Genomic DNA, 20,823 nt, shown 5'->3' with positions numbered 1-20,823 from the left:
GAGACAGAGAGAGAGGGGGAGGGAGGGAGATGGGGGAGGAGGTTCTGTTTTTCTATTCTTTGTGAGTTATTTGGTTTTTCAAGTGTAGCACTCAGCTGGCAACTACACGGGTAGCGAAGGCTGTCGGGCGTGGACTGGGCGGTTTTTTAGGTTAGAAGGCCTCGGGAAAGTACGGGGTGGGCTGCAATCTCAAAGAGTGGATGGCAAATACAGGACGTGCTTGGATCAAGGAACATTCAGAATTGTAGTTGTAAATTGTTGTAGTTGTGCTGGGAAAGTCCCTGAGCTTCAAGCACTAATAGAAAGCACAGAAGCTGAAATCGTTATAGGTACAGAAAGCTGGCTAAAGCCTGAAATAAGTTCTGCAGAAATTTTTACGAAGTCTCAGACGGTGTTCAGGAAAGATAGATTAGGCAGAATTGGTGGTGGAGTATTTGTGTCTGTCAGTAGTGGTTTATCTTGTAGTGAAGTGAAAGTAGATACTCCGTGCGAATTGGTATGGGTGGAGGTTATACTTAACAGCCGAACTAAGTTAATAATTGGCTCCTTCTAACGACTCCCAGACTCCGATGATATAGTTGCTGAACAGTTCAGAGAAAATTTGAGTCTCGTAACAATTAAATACCCCACTCATACGGTTATAGTTGGTGGGGACTTCAACCTTCCCTCGATATGTTGGCAAAAATACTTGTTCAAAACCGGTGGTAGGCAGAAAACATCTTCCGAGGTTGTCCTAAATGCTTTCTCCGAAAATTATTTCGAGCAGTTAGTCCACGAACCCACGCGAATTGTAAATGGTTGCGAAAACAGACTTGATCTCTTAGCCACAAACAATCCAGAGCTAATAGAGAGCATCATGACTGATATAGGGATTAGTGATCACAAGGTCGTTGTAGCTAGGCTCAACACCGCTTCTTCCAAATCCACCAGAAACAAACGCAAAATAATTTTATTTAAAAAAGCGGATAAAGTGTTACTAGAAGTCTTCCTAAGAGCCAATCTCCATTCCTTCCGAACTGACTATGCAAATGTAGACGAGATGTGGCTCAAATTCAAAGATATAGTAGCAACAGCAATTGAGAGATTCATACCTCATAAATTGGTAAGAGATGCAACTGATCCCCCATGGTACACAAAACAGGTCCGAACGCTGTTGCAGAGGCAACGGAAAAAGCATGCGAAGTTCAGAAGAACGCGAAATCCCGAAGATTGGCTAAAATTTACAGACGCGCGAAATTTTTGCACGGACTTCAATGCGAGATGCCTTTAATAGGTTCCACAACGAAACAGTTTCTCGAAATTTGGTAGAAAATCCGAAGAAATTCTGGTCGTATGTATAGTACACAAGCGGCAAGACGCAGTCAATACCCTCGCTGCGCAGTGCCGATGGTACTGTTACCGACGACTGTGTCGCTAAAGCAGAGTTATTGAACGCAGTTTCAGTTTTTCGAAATTCCTTCACCAGGGAAAACGAATGGAATATTCCAGAATTTGAAACACGAACAGGTGCTAGCATGAGTTTCTTAGAAGTAGATATCTTAGGGGTTGCGAAGCAACTCAAATCGCTTGATACGGGCAAGTCATCAGGTCCAGATTGTATACCGATTAGGTTCCTTTCAGATTACGCTGATACAATAGCTCCCTACTAAGCAATCATATATAATCGCTCGCTCACCGATACATCTGTACCTACAGATTGGAAAATTGCGCAGGTCGCACCAGTGTTTAAGAAGGGTAGTAGGAGTAATCCATCGAACTACACACCTATATCATTGACGTCGGTTTGCAGTAGGGTTTTGGAGCATATACTGTATTCAAACATTATCAACAACCTCGAAGGGAACGATCTATTGATATGGAATCAGCATGGTTTCAGAAAACATCGTTCTTATGCAACGCAGCTAGCTCTTTATTCGCACGAAGTAATGGCCGCTAACGTCAGAGGATCTCAGGTTGATTCCATGTTTCTGGATTTTCCGGAAGGCTTTTGACACCGTTCCTCACAAGCGACTTCTAATCAAGCTGCGGGCCTATGGGATATCGTCTCAGTTGTGCGACTGGATTCGTGATTTCCTGTCAGGAAGGTCGCAGTTCGTACTAATAGACGGCAAATCATCGAATAAAACTGAAGTGATATCAGGTGTTCCCCAGGGAAGCGTCCTGGGACCTCTGCTGTTCCTGATCTATATAAATGACCTGGGTGACATTCTGAGCAGTTCTCTTAGGTTGTTCGCAGATGATGCTGTAATTTACCGTCTAGTAAGGTCATCCGAAGACCAGTATCAGTTGCAAAGCGATTTAGAAAAGATTGCTGTATGGTGTGGCAGGTGGCGGTAGACGCTAAATAACGAAAAGTGTGAGGTGATCCACATGAGTTCCAAAAGAAATCCGTTGGAATTCGATTACTTGAGGCGAGCCAAAGGTTGCGTTTCATTGGCAGGACACTTAGAAGATGCAACAAGTCCACTAAAGAGACAGCTTACACTACACTCGTTCGTCCTCTGTTAGAATATTGCTGCGCGGTGTGGGATCCTTACGAGGTGAGATTGACGGAGGACATCGAAAGGGTGCAAAAAATGGCAGCTCGTTTTGTATTATCACGTAATAGGGGAGAGAGTGTGGCAGATATGATACACGAGTTGGGATGGAAGTCATTAAAGCAAAGACGTTTTTCGTCGCGGCGAGATCTATTTACGAAATTTCAGTCACCAACTTTCTCTTCCGAATGCGAAAATATTTTGTTGAGCCCAACCTACATAGGTAGGAATGATCATCAAAATAAAATAAGAGAAATCAGAGCTCCAACAGAAAGATTTAGGTGTTCGTTTTTCCCGCTCGCTGTTCGGGAGAGGAATGGTAGAAAGATAGTATGATTGTGGTTCGATGAACCCTCTGCCAAACACATAAATATGAATTGCAGTGTAATCGTGTAGATGTAGATGAATGATTCTTTGAAATTTTGGAAGAATGCGTTATTTGCTAAATGTGTTTGTTCATTTAAAATGGTGTAGGGAGACTTGTTCTTATGAGCGAAAATCTCTAATTGTTCCAGGAGATCCATCTTTATTCCTGTGTTTGCAATGTTTAGGGTATGGAGATATGTTTTGATGTTTATTACTGAATGACTGTTTTGTGTTAGGAGGGCTGCAAAACCAAATTTACTTAAATTTCTTAATCGAAGGGAGTATGTGTGTTTTTTGTAGTCCGCAGCTCATGGTGGTGCGGTAGTGTTCTCGCTTCCCGCGCCCGGGTTCCCCGGTTCGATTCCCGGCGGGGTCAGAGATTTTCTCTGCCTCGTGATGATTGGGTGTTGTGTGATGTCCTTAGGTTAGTTAGGTTTAAGTAGTTCTAAGTTCTAGGGGACTGATGACCATAGATGTTAAGTCCCATAGTGCTCAGAGCCATTTGAACCATTTTTTTGTTTTTTGTATCGAACTTCAAAGTTTCGTTCTGTTTTCCTATTTAGTGGCAGGAGAAGTTGTCGCATGTTAATTTATATATACCAGATTTTTGAAAAGGTGGCTTGGCTGTTTTGGTGTTATGAACTATTTTGGCCGGCCGGTGTGGCCGTGCGGTTCTAGGCGCTTCAGTCTGGAACCGCGTGACCGCTATGGTCGCAGATTCGAATCCTGCCTCGGGCATGGATGTGTGTGATGTCCTTAGGTTAGTTAGGTTTAACTAGTTCTAAGTTCTAGGGGACTGATGACCACAGATGTTAAGTCCCATAGTGCTCAGAGCCATTTGAACCATTTTTGAACTATTTTGTTTTTATTTTGTTGGTTGTATGGTAACTTATTTTGAATCTGTGTGATTTAAATCGTTTTGCAAGTTGGTACGAGATGTTAGCGGAGGGTGGCATGGAGGTACATTTAGTTTCTTCTGCTATTGAGGGCTGTATTGTTGATACTGTTTGTTTGGCTTTTATCTTTTCATCTAATTTATCAACTGTGGATGGGTCATAAGCATTGTCGCTTGCTTTTCTTCAATATTCATTTCTTTGTGCTGTTTGAGGCTTTCTTTGGTTTTTACATGACGTTCAGCATGAATTTTGTTTACACGGTTGAGTGATGATCTAAAAAATTGTATTTTGTGTTGATTCTGGTGGCATGATGTGTTATTTATAGTGACATCTGATCTAGCACGTTTCCTATAAATTTGCAGTTTTTGTTTGTTGTTATGACAGGTTGTTTAGGTCAAGAAAATTAACTCCTTGTTGTGTTTGGTGTTCAGCTGTAAATTGAAGAACCAAACAAAAGGCGACAGGTTGCTCAATTTCAAGAAAATTTAATTCTATATTTTTATGTAAAGAAAATAAAAATACAAAGTAAATATGAATTTACTTTCCAGTTTTCTTCTGATCTGTCTCGATGAAACTTTAAATTTGCGCTGATGTCTTGCCATGCCTTAAAACGCAATTCGTGTTTGTTATAGACATCATGTGACAAGTTCTCTATGTGAATCCTTCTCTCAGCGTCACCAGTTAAAACGGTAGTATCGAACCCACTAGGCACTGTAAAAAATTCTCAAAATACTCTCCTGAACAGGCTTATTACCGCGCTGAAATGTTTTCTGCTTCGTCTGCGTGATCTATCCACAGGACTTCGCACGTACTGAAGTGTATTTAACTGATGTGGACGATCCGCAACGCGGACGGTTCCACCGCGTGCGAACCAACCCCGCAGCTGCGCAGTTCCCCTAAAGAATACGTTACTGTCGACCATGCGTGGGTCGCGGACCGTCCGCCTAAGTGTGCAAAAGTTCTTAACTTGTGGAAGAAATTAGAGTTGCACATCATAATTTACCGAGAATAGAACCAGATTTGTGATTGGTTACACGCAGAGCTCAAATGTAGCATTTAACGGAAGAAATTCGAAAAATCAGAAATCAATTCCGGGAGTAGCGAAGAAAATGTTATAGGGCCACTACAACTTTCAGTCTATATTAATGTTCCAGTGGATAACGTTAGGAGGTCCTTGAGGCTATTCACGAAAGACTGCAGCATCAGAAGACACTAACAAATTTCAGAACGACTTGCATAGTGTTGACAATTGATCCAGGAAATTGCAGTTGGCTCTGAACGAAAGTAAATATAAAGTTTGAACGATAATTAGGCGAACAGATCCACTGCTGTTCGATTAAACTGTAAGTGACATATCACTTAAACTATCGTAACTACCCGAAGTGACCTAAACTGCTATTAGAGCATAAAATATACAGCATCGGAGATAGATGCAAGACAGATTCATTGGGAGAACGTTAAGGAATGTAATTCATCCACGAAAAAAGTGGCTTACAAAATTCACTTTCGGCCTATTCTTGAGGAATGTCGGTCAGTTTGGAACACTTATCAAACACAATTAATAGAAGAGGTAGAGAGAAGCCAGCAATGTGAAATAGCGTATTTCGTCACGGGACTGTTTACTCGAAGCGAGAACGTTATGGAGATGCTCGACAAACTCTTGTTGCATACGCTACAAGAGAGGCGTTTTGCATCACGTAGATGATTTCTCTTGAAATTTCGAGAGCTTACTTCCAAGAAGCGAAGGACAACATATTACTTCCACTCACATATGTCTCGCGAAATAATCACGACGAGGAAGTCAGAGAACTGAGAGACCATACGGAACTCTACCGACAGTCGTTCTTCCCAAGCACCACTAGTGGTCGGAAGAGGAAAGGGGACATAGGATTGTGGTACCCTCCGTTACACACCGTAAGGTGGGTTGCACAGTACACGTGTAGCTGTAGGTAACTTCGTTTGTCATGGATTCCGACCAATATGTTATAATAAACACTACGGAAACAGTTCTTAAAATAGATAGGTAATTTGTTTGAAAGGAGGAGTAGATTTAAATATTCCACGAAGTTTGACGTAATTTAAGATGGAGCACGAGTACAAGGTAGCAGCTGCTATTCGACTGTAGACTGTTCAGGTAAATCTGCATCAGCTGCAATGGTTAAGTCAAAATACAGCAAACCTAAGTATGGACAGCCTGCCAAACAAATGGACCCAGATCCTACCAGAAGTGAATCTATAGCTAAATATTCGTTCAGTCGAATCATCCGAAAGTACTGCATGAATGAGGCGTACAAGAAGTCTCCTGATGTGCAAACAAATATGTTTGCTATTTTATCTTCTACTCGACGTAAACTTGTATCTTCAAAAATTTTTGCTAGAACATGAAACATCTTGATTATGTAGTGCATTGAAGCAATTGCATTCAATAGCTTGTGTTAGGAAAATTTACCGAAAGGTTATTGAGGCTGGAAGGAAATTCGATTTAGAAGTGTATTTAAAATTGCCGTAACAGGGAATCCGTCCTTTGCTCTGTTTGCGAAATCAGTTTCACCAATGCAGTTAAAAAGTATGTCGTTTCATTAAATAATATTTCGATATCTCGGTTGATACAAGGCTTATGGTAATTACACACAGAACTTAATTATGTACCCGTTGTAAGTTTACCTATATCTTTGCTAATAACCGACCACAGCCACCTACTTCCGGTGACTACCATATCGGCGGCTAAAAGGTTCCAGAAGGAATAGCTATGCACCGTTAGGCTTAGAGTCCCGTACTTGCCTCTAGGCGTCAGCAGACATGCAGGAGTAGGTCAGGATTAGGAGATGGATCGAAGATGGCGGTCGGGCTGCGGCCCGAATGTCGGAGAAGGTATATATAGCTGAAGAAATATTAGTTTGGTTAAGATTATGAGAATTGCGGCGAATAAAGAAAGTGTTTACATGCATGGACAAGAAGTTTTGTGAATTTATAAGCGAAGCGTCGAAAGTTGTAAATGGAAAAGAGAATCGTGCAATATCACGTGAGGGGCAGCCATCGTTAAGGGAAATTTCGATACAATTGGATACGGAAAGAAGCTATATTATTTAATGAATGAGCTAGATAGACAGTTAAATCTCTCTGAACCTAAATTAGAGGTGAATCCCTTCGTTGTTGCTAGACTGGATGACTGTTAGGAGGGGGTGTGAGACAGACTAGGGACCTTATACCTCATTCAAAGACAAACGAAATGTGTTAAAATTGATTTACTGTTATCATTGCAATCCTATTGTTAATTATCGATCCCTGTGGGCTAGGCATAGGAAACAGAGCGTATATCGGTTGAGGCTCACAGTAAAATTCAATAGCCGTCTACATATCTGGGCGTCACTCGACATCGTACTTTGACGTACAAACAGCATTGTGAGAATACGAAAATGAGTGAGGGCGGAAGGCGAAAAAAATTATCCTTCGCAAGATCAGTGTCAGCACGTGGAGCTATCGACCACAAACACTGAGAAAGACGACACTAGCGACATATTACAGTGCTGCAGAGTATGCGTGACCCGCCCTGCGGAAAAAAGAAACCAATATTGTTGACAAGGCGCTACGCGAAACATGTCATTACATCTTGGTTGAAACCAGCGTATCTTGTAGAACTCCATCATCTCGAAGGCAAAGCGCCTACAGATATTCGTCGTGAAGTAACAGACCACGCAGAGAGAACATTTCGGACTTATCAGGATATCCATCCACTACGTGGGCAGGTTCCAGCGGCTGCAAGGCTGAGATCCAGAAGCAGTTTCATCAAGATCACTTCAGTCCTGCAAACAACTACTACAGCAAGGAAATAATTGTGGATTTGTCGACTTCAGAATAACTCTACCGAGACTCTCCCTTAGGAAACCCTCCGAGATGGGCATGAACAGAATTGGATCGTATGGAGGTCACTCACAATTCTTCCTGCTGAAGTTGTAAGATCCACATGTAATCTCTAGCAATTGATCTTCCCTGTCTATATCGCCAACTGTGACTGTGGGGAAACAAAGACCACGGAGCCCATACTAGAATGTCAACTACCCGCTGCATCTTGCACGGAAGATAATCTGCTTGCGACTCGGAACACAACTGACTTTGATTTAACAGTAACGGCCTTATAATGCATATGTTTCTGTCGTCAATAGAGAGATTGTCCGATTGCCGCTAGAATATAATCGCCAGAAAGGGGTGTGGGGAGGCTATGCCTTCTCTACTTATTATCATTTTTCTAAATCCTCGTTTCGATATCTTCGACCATTTACGAAATGAAAAAGGGTGTTAGTCTTATGCGACTACCAGATATCACATATGTCGTTAATACGATTACATATTAGTAACTGACGAAAACCGAAATTTAAGTACGCGGTGCAACGAATGGGAAACTGTAGCTAGATGATAGGAGGAATTTTGGCGTGATAGCTTTTCTGATGAATTTCCCATATGAAGTGGACGAGAAGGTTTGATCACCAGGAGAAATTTTTAAGTTGGTGAAAGTTGTGCTGATTCTACTGAAGCATTGTCTCCGCAGCTGTAACAACATGGAGAGGAGTGGTATCTGCCCTTTTCGTCTGTACTCGAGCCTATTCGCAAGATGTTCGCCACGCTTTGAGTTAGCGCGTTTTACATGCAGTGTGCTTAAGCAAGCCCACGTGGATGGGTATCTGGTGCGTAGACTTCGCAAACTTTACGGCTCCGTAGCAACTTCACGAGAAGAGGCGGGGCCGGGTGAGACGACTCGGGTGGCGTGGAAGGGGTGGGTACATAAGAGGAACAATGGCACGCGCCGGAGGACAATTACGGGGTGTCAGCTCCAGTAATTAGAGCGCCAGGGCCCCGGGGCCGGGCTTGTTAGTGCTGAACCGGGGGCAGCTACTCGCACGCACCACGCACCGCACACCGAGCCACCCAGCGGAGCAGACCTTGGAAGGGCAGAAGCAAGCGCCGAGCTGTAACCAAGGCGGCGCTTTCCCTTCTTGAACGACAGCACTTCGTGCACTGTATCCGAGAGATATCGATTCGTATCGCAGATAAGAGGTATAAATTTGAGCCAACCCTTAACCCAGTGTTAGGAACGGAGAGGGTGTGGCATTACTCTGAGCTACATTTCACTCTAGACTGAGCAACCCGACACAACTCTGGATTTCCGCAATATCAATAACCGCCGAGGAATTGAATGATGTTTTGACAACAGATGCGAAGAAATGATAACAAAAACTCTGAGACGTTTAAACATACACTACATCATTGTTGGACCTGTCAGGTAATCTAGGCGTGCGAATATGTAACGGAAATGTGGTATACTATTACATAGATTAACTTCGCTTTTTACAATCCATGAATTAAAGAGAGGTAAGAAACCGATAAGCTTCATTAAACAATCAGAAATAAAGGAGGCGTACGTGAATGGAAACTTTAAGAGACCTAAATCTCACACCTCACGCCCTTAAAATCTGACAGAATCCTTGAATACTGCCTGGCTCAAATTATCCCATTAACAGAAAATCAGTTTGTATCCATGTAGGAATGGGGACCACGGCTGCTATTCATCCAATCAGGCAAAATCTTTGGTTGGTCTTTCTCGAAGGAATGGGGATCACGGCTGCTATTGATCCAATCAGTCAAAATCTTTGGTTGGTCTTTCTCGATACATTAGAGTGGTACACACACCACTGGCGCTATACCATCACGCCGGGTGATACGCCAGTACGGCGATGACGAATACACACTTTCAATGTGCGTTCAAACACGGATGCGACCATCATGATGCTGTAAACAGAACATGGATTCATCCGAAAAAATAACGTGTCGTTGAATACACCATAGCAGGTGCTCCTGTCTGTGATGCAACGTCAAGGGTAACCGCACCCGTGGTCTCCGAGCTGATAGTCCATGCTGCTGCAAACGTAGTCGAACTGTTCGTGCAGATGGTTGTTGTCTTGCAAACGTCCCCATCTGTTGACTCAGGGGTCGGGACGTGACTGCACAATCCGTTACAGCCATGCGGATAAGATGCCTGTCATCTCGACTGCTAGTCATACGAGGCCGTTGGGATCCAGCACGGCGTTCCGTATTACCCTCCTGAACCCACTGATTCCGTATTCTGCTAACAGTCATTGGATCTCGACCAACGCGAGCAGCAATGTCGCAATACGATAAACCGCAATCGCGATAGGCTACAATCCGACCTTTATCAAAGTCGGAAATGTGATGGTACGCATTTCTCCTCCTAACACGAGGCATCACAGCAACGTTTCACCAGGCAACGCCGGTCAACTGCTGTTTGTGTATGAGAAATCCTTGGAAACTTTCCTCATGTCAGCACGTTGTAGGTGTCACCACTGGCGCCAACCTTGTGTGAATGCTCTGAAAAGCTACTCATTTGCATATCACAGCATCTTCTTCCTGTCGGTTAAATTTCGCGTCTGTAGCACGTCATCTTCGTGGTGTAGCAATTTTAATGGCCAGTAGTGTAATAATTCCGCTATCGTGAAACCTTTTCATGCAATGGTGAAGATTAAAAAATCGCGTGCACGGGTACCGCATGCTCTAAGTCAAAATAGGAAAAATAAGTGGGTGGCAATAAGTGCATCATTCCTTGGTCGTCATCAGCTGGCTTTCAAACAGCACTGACGATGCCTCTCCTGTTTCGTTACTGATAACTAGACGTGGTGTCTTTATGCTAGCCTATGGAAAAGAAAAGATTGGTTGAGCGCAAACAAAGCAGCAACTCCCAGCACACAAACACGCTTTCCTCCACAAAAGATAATGTTATCCATCTGGGCGAACAGTGACGGGGTGGTGTAGTACTAATTGCTTCCTCGATGTGTGACCGTCACTGCTGACGTTAAATGTCAACAGCTGAAGCGTCTTGCAGACGGAATCCCAGATCAACTACCGGAAGGCTGCACGAAGTGACGCAACGCCACGATAACGCCCGCTCGCATTTGCTAGACTGACAAAACAACTATATACAGGAGCTGTGTTGCGAAGTTATTCCGCACCAGTGTTATTCACCTGATCATGCACCTTCAGATTTTCGCCTTTCCCGCCGTCTGTCGAACAGCTTAAAGGAACTTCCTTTCCGGATGAAAGTACTCTCCGAACATGGCTGGACGAGTTCTTCGCCTTCTACAGTCGCGGAATGGAAAAGTTAAAGCAGCAGTGGAAAACTGTTGTAAATACTGAAGGAGAATATATTATTGATTAAAGTGTCTGTTATGTGCCTGTGTTGTGCTTAACAAACTTATGGAAAAACGCCACAACTAACACACCAATCCAATAGAAAAGGTGTTTCACTGAGTGTTAGAAATAATAATTTGGCAACCTCTGTATACACACCACGTCCCAGGAATTGTACACGTCTTAACATAGACAGGCAAAACGATATCCAAAATAAATTATCCTAAGCAAAATATCCTAAGTCTCCTATTCTTTAATGTTGTAAGGAATTATCTATCCGGAAGGATTCAGAAAGCAACATAGTGGAATATTCTGTAGGGAAATAATACAGTCATTATGTCTGAAACTTTCAGGAAATTCAAGAGAATCTTGAGGAGATGAGGAAGGCACATGAAGCAAATAGCTTACGCATCAGCAGAACAACGATTCCGTTCACGAAACACAACTCAGGAAACGATACTACACAAACCATACACATCATACCTGGCAGCGTCATACTTCCAGGAATTAATAATGCTAAGTACCTTTGATCACGAATACCACAGCACGGATCAGTACAAGCAGTCATAATTCAAGGAATAACGTCTGGCAGGAACAAGCGACGCATACTTTCAAGGGTTCTGTGTAATGCAAAAGTGCGCGTAGAAACCAAAGAGATAATTTATAACATAGCTGTAAGGCCGATGATATATTATGGCAATAAAGTCACAGCAACAAAAAGGACGCACAGACACAAGATCCATATAACAGAAAGAAGCATATTACGACTTTCGAGCGGAGTAACACTGAAAACACGTAAGATAATAAATATATATAATCTCTTATTCAATGTACAGGAAAGAAATGTTTTCTTCGTTTCATCGCTACCGACGCGATTAATTCTGACTGTCGGTACCAACAACACTCATCAAATACGACATTTCTATATTTTCAGTTCCTGGATGTAATACAGCTGTAATGTAGACATTGGCTATAAGCTGAAATACACGTATCAAAAAAAGTTTTGCATCACCTCGGTTCCGAGAGTTCCGAAACCTGTACAGAAAACTGGAACACAGCTCAACATAAATATTATTTCCGCTCTTTTTATTGCTCGTGGAACCACACATTGCATGTTGTACCACCATACAGCGAGACCTTCAGAGGGTGGTGTTCAAGACTGCTGTACACACGGGTACCTTTAATATCCAGTAGCACATCCTCTTGCATTGATGCATGCTTGTATTCGTCGTGGCGTACTATCCACAAGTTCATCAAGGCACTGTTGGTCGAGACAGTCTCACTCCTCAACGGCGATTCGGCGTAGATCCCTCAGAGTGGTTGGTAGGTCACGTCGTCAATAACAGCCCCTTTCAATCCATCGTCGGCACCTTCGATAGGGTCCATATCAGGAGAACATGCTGGCCACTCTAGTCGAGCGATGTCGTTATCCTGAAGGAAGTCATTCACAAATGTGCACGATGGGGGCGCGAATTCTCGTCGATAAGGACGAATGCCTCCCCAATATGTTGCCGATATGGTTGCACTATCTGTCGGAGGAAGGCATTCACGTATCGTACAGCCGTAACGGCGCTTCCATGACCACCAGAGGTATACGACGGCCTCACATAATGCCACCCTAAAGGAGCAGTGAAGTTCCACCTTGCTGCTCTCGCTGGACAGTGTGTCTTAGATGTTTAGCTTGGCCGAATTGCCTCCAAACACGTGTCTGACGATTGTCTGGTTGAAGGCATATGCGACACTCATCTGTGAAGAGAACGTGATGCCATTCCTGAGCGGTCCATTCGGCATGTTGCTGGGCCCATCTGTACCACGCTCCATAGTGTTGTGGTTGCAAAGATGGACCTCACCACGGACGTCGGGAGTGAAGTTGCGCATCATGCAGCCTATTCTGCACAGTTTGAGTCGTAACACGACGTCCTGTGGCTGCACGGAAAGCATTACTCAACATGGTGGCGTTGCTCTCAGTGTTCCTCCAAGCCATAATCCGTAGGTAGCGGTTGTCCACTACAGTAGTAACCATTGGACGGCCTGAGCGAGGCATGCCATCGACAGTCCCTGTCTCTCTGTATCTCCTCGATGTCCGAACAACATCGCTTTGGTTCACCCCGAGACGCCTGGACGCTTCCCTTGTTGAGAGCCCTTCCTGGCACAAAGTAACATTGCGTACGCAATCGAACCGCGGTATTGACCGTCTAGGCATGGTTGGACTACAGACAACACGAGCCGTGTACCTCATTCCTGGTGGAATGACTGGAACTGATCGGTTGTCGGACCCACTCCCTCTAATAAGCGCTGCTCATGCATGGTTATTTACACATTTGGGCGGCTTTAGTGACATCTCCGAACAGTCAAAGGGACTGTGTCTGTGATACAATATCCACAGTCAACGTCCTTCTTCAGGAGTTCAGGGAACCGCGATGATGCAAAACTCTTTTTGATGTGTGTATTTAAAAAAAATGGTTCAAATGGCTCTGAGCACTATGGGACTTAACATCTATGGTCATCAGTCCCCTAGAACTTAGAACTACTTCAACCTAACTAACCTAAGGACAGCACACAACACCCAGCCATCACGAGGCAGAGAAAATCCCTGACCCCGCCGGGAATCGAACCCGGGAACTCGGGCGTGGGAAGCGAGAACGCTACCGCACGACCACGAGATGCGGGCTGTATTTAAAAGGACGGTAAAATATCAATAAATAGACTACCTAAATAAATGCGTCTATGAAGCTATTACTGATTTATTATGTCGGGCGGGAAAAACCCAAGTCAGAAAGTGAGGTACTTCCTGTCATTTCTACGTTATGACATAGAGTACATACAGCGTCTTTTTAGGCACTGATGAATCATGTTGTCTGCAGACTGACAGGATAGGGGAAGATGACGGAGGTTTCTGGTATCCAATTTAATTCGGTCGACTTCAGGAGTGTCTGTATAGTTCTCAGTCGATTTCTTTCTGCGTTATCATTCTTTAATGTGACCTTTACTAGCAGTTTACCCATCCCTGAACAATATTGGTCAAATATATTGTTTATTTCTATCTGCAGTGCTCATTCAATTATATGTAATTCAGGTATACCGCAATACGCTGTTCAATACCACATATTTGTTGTTTTTTTATCTATTCGGTCAGCCTCACATTGCAGAGGTCAAAAAGAAATTGTTCCACTGAATGTGAAATGCTCATTCAGTAATAAGTTAACATGCACGCATCATCGGGGAGTTCTATTGCTCGCACTGCTTTCTGTGTGACTGTTCATTTGTTAAACTCAGTGTCATGCAACATTTGCTCTGTCGTAATCTTAGTGCCTTTTGAAATATTTTTATGAAGATTTAAAGGGATATACACCAGATTATGAATAAAGTGCTCGCGACCATTGCTTTATGTATGCCAACGCGAGATGAGATGGTGCGCTGCTTATTGTAATAATCAAGAACAAAGCGCCAAAACGTGCCTCTACTTTCTTTGAAGACAGAGCAATCTATTACAAAGAGGAAATACGCAATCTGACATGGTGCAGTAGAATCACGATATGTCGTTGCATACACCTTTGGTTCTCATTTACATTTAAAGAGTTTGAAAGAGTGCGATGTGACATGCTGGAAGTAACATCAATAAGTAGCATCCAGTCAAAGGAAAGTTGAAGTAACTGACTGTTTGTCCAGTAAATTTTGACTGGTCAATGTACCAGTATGTTCAAGTTAACTTATTTCACTTTCTGTAGACATTACAGCAGTTTCTTTGAATAGCACTGCCAGAAGGCGATTTCTAAAACCCGTAATTATTCGCGGTAATGTGAAAGAATCGTTTATGAGAAATAAGCGGTATCATTTCATGGACAGCCAGTATAAAAACGTAAAAGATGACAGTCGATTTTCTGGTGACTACTCGATCTGTTAATGTAGTTAAGATATTGGCTTGGCTGTTTGGGGAAGGAGATCAGACAGCGTGGTCATCGGTCTCATCGGATTAGGGAAGGATGGGGAAGGAAGGCGGCCGTGCCCTTTCAGAGGAACCATCCCGGCATTTGCCTGGAGTGATTTAGGGAAATCACGGAAAACCTAAATCAGGATGGCCGGACGCGGGATTGAACCGTCGTCCTCCCGAATGCGAGTCCAGTGTCTAACCACTGCGCCACCTCGCTCGGTGCAAACGATATTCGTTGAAGAGTCGCACGAGTCACTCCCCGTCCTACCGTATCCCGCAAGTTCCCTGTTGGATGTCGTGATGTCCAGGGAAGACGCTGAACGTCTCGCAGAATATATTGTGTGTCACGGGCAGTGTGTGGGCGAGCGTTGACCTGTTGGAACCACAGATTGCATTACTGTTGCAAGAACTGCAAAAAAAAAAAAAAAAAAAAGAGTGCTACAACACTCTGCATGCACCGAGTGCTGGTCAGTGTCCCCTCCAGAAACACCGGATATCACGAGAGACCACGAGGTCTGGGGGTGGGCATTGTGTCTTGGATGAGTGAACTCTAAGAGACAGCACTCACCACTTCTACGTCGTACGCACAAGTGACCATCACTTGCGGGCAGGGAGAATCCGATTTCATCGCTGAGACCAAAGCGTGACATTCCATCTTCCAAGTGATCCTCTGACGGCACCACATGACGATAGTGTACCGTGAGTGCATGACGGGCTAGAGGTGTGCATACCAGTAGTTCCACTGTTAATAGCCGGTTCTAACAGTTCATGTTGACACGTCTGGGCTCACAAGCCCTATTAACTGTGCTGTGGTAGCTATACATACTGCCACTGCTAACCTCACAATATGGCGATCTTGGCGGACATCTGCGCTGTGTGGACGCCGAAAACCTCGTCTACGGGTGTGAGAATGTTCACTGATACCAGCATCGCTGCGCAACCGATGGAACACGTCCAACTTTTGTGACAGTTCTCTGGGAGGGCCATCCCACCAATCGCAAGACCACAATTTGACCCCTTTCCAAGTAGCTCCGTTAGCTGTAGGAAGAACGAGTGCATCTCCATGGTGCAGTTGTCTACTTGCTTCACCTGCTTGCACCACATTGAATCTTTTGGTTGTAAGCATACCATTTTAAAGGGTAGACATAGATGGCGCACTGGTAGCTACGCCACAACGGTCTGTTTGCTAATCACGTTCAAACCATTATCAGTACATCAGTTATCCCCTGGGTGGCATATGCCATCATCAGATAAAAATTGCCGTCGTCTTTCCAGGTGTACCAATTATTTTCTGGTCGTGAAAGATAGAAAGAAAAATTCTGAAAAGTTGTACAATTATATGCGATGCTTTCGAATTACAAGGATAATCGTCAACTGTAGGGGGATTATGCTGCTTTAGTCACAGAAACCGTATATAGCAAGGGAATGTTTAAAATTAGGTCTTGAGTGATTGTAATGTATAATATTTTGTGTAAATAACCAGTACTAATGATATACCAGTACTAACGATATACCAGTACTAATGATATACAGTTTCTCCTTCTGTCACGCACTAACATAAGATAAAAACTCAAACTATTTTATACTCCAGGAAGAGGCAGCTGCTGAAACGCATGATGGCTGGAAGAACTTCACTAAAAGCTGGTAAAATTTTTTTTTATTGAAACACAATCGGATTCGCGGCCTAAAGCAGCATCATCAGGTGCAACAACGTTGTAAGATCGTAAGCATATCCATCGCTCCTAGGCTAGAGACTATCGCTCTCCATAGTATTGACGATAGTCTCTGAATTGCAAATTTTGACTAGGAGTGTTTACGGTTGTTGCACTTAATGATGCGGCTTTAGGCCGCGAAACCAACTGTGTTTTAATAAACAACAATTTCACCAATGTTAGAGGAGTTCTTCCTAACATCAAAATAAGAACTGTTGTAAGGCTAGTGTGAATGATAAGTTATTTAAGAAGTTTTACTGATTTCATTCAGGACACTATTATTCTGTTCCTATCCATCTGAAATTAACATTGTTCACCCTTAACAACTAATAATTTTAAATATATTGTTAACTACAGAGATGTAGTAATAATACTATCATTGTTGATCGGAAAGAAACGAATTGAGTTTCATATCACTCTGAATATTGGTTTTACAGAAAAAATCACGGGATGCAAGTTATGGCTGACATTTTACTTAAACAGCTTCGGGATATGGTAGCTTGGTTCGTGCACTTCCGTAGCCGCATGGTCAAAGTGGCAGATCCTTATGTGGGGAATATAGGTTCGATTCCCGGTATTGGGACGGCTTATCTCCCTTTGTGTTAGGACTGGACGGGTGTGCACTAAGACTCGAGATGCCAACTGAGGAGCTACCCGATTGAGAACTGGCAGCTCCAAGATCGAAACGTCGACAACGACAGTACGTGGCGTTGCTAACCCCATGTCCCTCCATAGGGCTTCTGATGATGAATGACTGAGGATGTCACGGCAGTCAGTCGATTATTGCGTGGTCTTAAGGACCTGATTGTGGAGTTTGCTTTCGTTTAATAGCTTAATGTTATTAGGTTTTTCAACATAGCTTCAACCCCACCTTTAACCACTTTATTATGAATATGTGCAGTCGATATGCAATGAGAAAAAATTGAGAATACAGACACAGTAGGCAACACACACACAAAGAAGGGTAGTGTAACAAAATGACAATCGTTTTGTGTTTTGATGAAGATGTAAAAGTCATACTGGAATCGAAATCAGAATGTCACGTTTTAAGTCTGTTTCGTTTTTTTTAACCAATCCATGCACAAATCTGTGTCACACCACAACCTGAAGCAGATTTCGTTCCTCATTCGCCTCCGAATAACCCGTTTTCTCTCCTCGTATGTCATCGATGTGATTCGTACACTATGAGACCACACACCAGCTTGTCCTTATGTCCACTAATATGTAACTATAGCTCTTTGCCGCGGATAAATTAATTCGTCACCGACAATATTAATTCAAATTTTCGTGTTGAAAATCTGCTTCTATTTCTTTCATTTCGGGTCGTGTATCTGCACGCAGCTGCATACAGTTGCTAGAATTCTGCAAGTGCAGTGAAAGTGGAGCGCAAATACTGCATTCCTTTAGAAAATTATCACTGTGTGCGAGACTTTATAAATTATTTTTGTGAAGACTGAAACGACTGAAACGTCTAGCTGTCAGGAAAATATACTCTGCCTTACCCAACGAAGGAATGCACAGATATCAAATAGTCTTATAGCAGTTAATGTTTACCTCTTCTAGAAGTCAGTAGATGTATTAATTTTGGAGGAGACTTTTGAAATAATTTTTATATTACTTTTTTTATATATACTTTAGATCAAGACATGACACTATAGTATATGAAGACAAACATTTTGAAACATCAGCTGATGAACTGATGGAGCTTGACGTCAGCGAAGAATTAATTATTTTGTGTGTGTATCAGTAGGTCAGTGGTAACATAGACACGTTTTTTTCAATAAATTAACAGTAGTTCTAAATAAAATCTCAAGTACAAGAGTCAGTATAATTTTGTGGTAGACAGAAATATGAAACTAGTAGTAAGTTATAAATGTCCTTCAGAGCTTTGGCATGTCCCTGTTGGCCAACAGTTCAACAAGCGCTACTGCAACAACCCCATCAGTAATCAACCATGTGGATACAAATATAGACAGTGGAAAGTTTGGCATAACTACGAAAGATCTTGAAGTGTCATACGATTTCCGCCAAAGAAGAAGGTAAAATGGAGTATAAAGAAGTCCCTAAACTGCAAGCTTATAAAAGACATTTATCAGAAATAAAAACCCAAGCTATTTTAAGAGAACTAACAAACCAAAGTCGGTAGGATATATAGAGAGAAACCAATGTAAATGGGAAATTTTCTAAATTCTTAACATCCTTTACAAAAAGATTTATAGGAAAGTGCTAATAGCTTCAAAAAATTCATCTAATGACAAAATAACATACATTACTGGTAATAAAGGAAATATCTGTAGAAAGTCATTCAAAAGGAAACAGGGAGACACAATCTTGAATATTCATTCTCATTTCAACAGGTGCAGACACATACACATACTTGCAAACGGAGTCCAACACCACGTTATGCCCTTGGAGTCCTGTCAAGAGTGCATGTCGGACAGTGTCTTTTGGTTAGACACTATTCACAAGTACACTCAATTCTTAGCTTTCGAATTTTTTCTGGGGAACAAATGAACAAAATATGAGCATGTTTTCCAAACTACAGGAAAGAACAATGTAATAATATGCAAAAATAACAGTCGATCTCATTGCAAAGATCTGCTCAAAACATGATGGATTTTAACTACACCATGTGAGTACATTTACCAGTCAGAAGTATCAAAAGTGGCATTCATAATTACTGCATAAACAGCTCTGTCCATCAAATTGGAATAAGAGCCAGACGTAACTCGCATTTACCAAGAAAGAATAATCATAATACTTAAAATAGCAATTTCAACCCTCGAATAAAAGTGTACAGTAAATTGCCCAAGAATATTAAGATTACCCAAACAAACTTATTTAAGAAGACAAGTAAAAAAAGTGCCCATTAAATATTAAGTTCCTTAAATTTAAGGATAATTTTGAGAACATAGAGTAGAAGTTTGATGAAATTGTAAGAATTATAATCAATAATAAAGTTAATAAACGTATTTCGATTTAACCTTTCACATTTCTGGATAGCTTACTCCAAAAGGTATTGAACGTGTAATTTTAAAATCTTATCCTTCTTCTGAGCTCGACGCCTCAGTCGTTATAGAGGAATACTGTCAGAGTTATTCAGTTTATGCCATGGGAACTTTTGAAAACAGATATAATCGTTATGATGTTGACATCAGCTAATACTGTGACTGTGGTGCCATTATGAAACCATGTGTATATCGTGTGTGTAGTCTGTGCAATGACTAGGAGACACAAATAAATGAACAGTATTTTACTGGTCTACCACATTATTAAATTACTTCCTTGTAAAATGGTCATGTACACTAGGAATAAACAAAAAAAGTATTGAACAGACTGTTCTTGTATTTCGGAGGGCTTCAGTCTTCAACTTTCCACCCCGAGTTAGGTTTTCCATTGTTTCCCTAAATTACTGCAGGCAAATGCTAGGATGGTTTTTGCTATAAGGCCGTGGCAGACTTCTTGTTCCATGCTTCTCAAACTATATATATATATATATATATATATATATATATATATATATATATATATATATATAGATGCCTTGATATGTTATGCTATTTTGTGTTAAAATATCAAGTGTTACGTGAATGTTTCCTCCAAACTGTTCCGTAGATAATATAAAGCCCGACTGAAAAATTCGAATCAAATAGGAATAAATTAATCTCTATCAGTAAATGGAAGATAAATCCTTACTACTGACTGCCAGTACTTAACTAAGTAGATTACAATTTCCCATATTTAATTGTATGAACACCTAAAAAAAAGCTTCTATGAAACCATGTTACACTTGCCTGTAGGCAAAGGTACGCGCCGTGGGTCGTAAGACTGGAAGACGAAACAGCCCTCACTACAATTCACAGAATGCCAGCTCGCACACGTGCAAGGGACAATGGCTGGCGATCAGTCTGTACAGTTCTTTGAAGGGAGCCGCCTTGGCACCGGATGTCCCAAAGTCATACCGCAGGTAACATCTCCAGGATGTGAAAGAACAAGGGAGGCTGTTTTCACGAGTTGTGTGTGGTCGGGGGATCCATGCCATTTTGGGCAGAGTCCCAGGAATCAGCTTTCGTGGACAGAACTACAACCCGTCAGAATTCATCGAAATAAACGACCCTTTAAAATAACATCTTAGGAAGTTGAATGTTAACAACAAAGTTTAAGGGAGCTGTGAAAATTTTAAG

This window comes from Schistocerca americana, chromosome 5, assembly GCF_021461395.2.
Source record: "Schistocerca americana isolate TAMUIC-IGC-003095 chromosome 5, iqSchAmer2.1, whole genome shotgun sequence".
Classification (NCBI taxonomy): Eukaryota; Metazoa; Arthropoda; class Insecta; order Orthoptera; family Acrididae; genus Schistocerca; species Schistocerca americana.
This window is presented reverse-complemented; position numbering follows the sequence as displayed.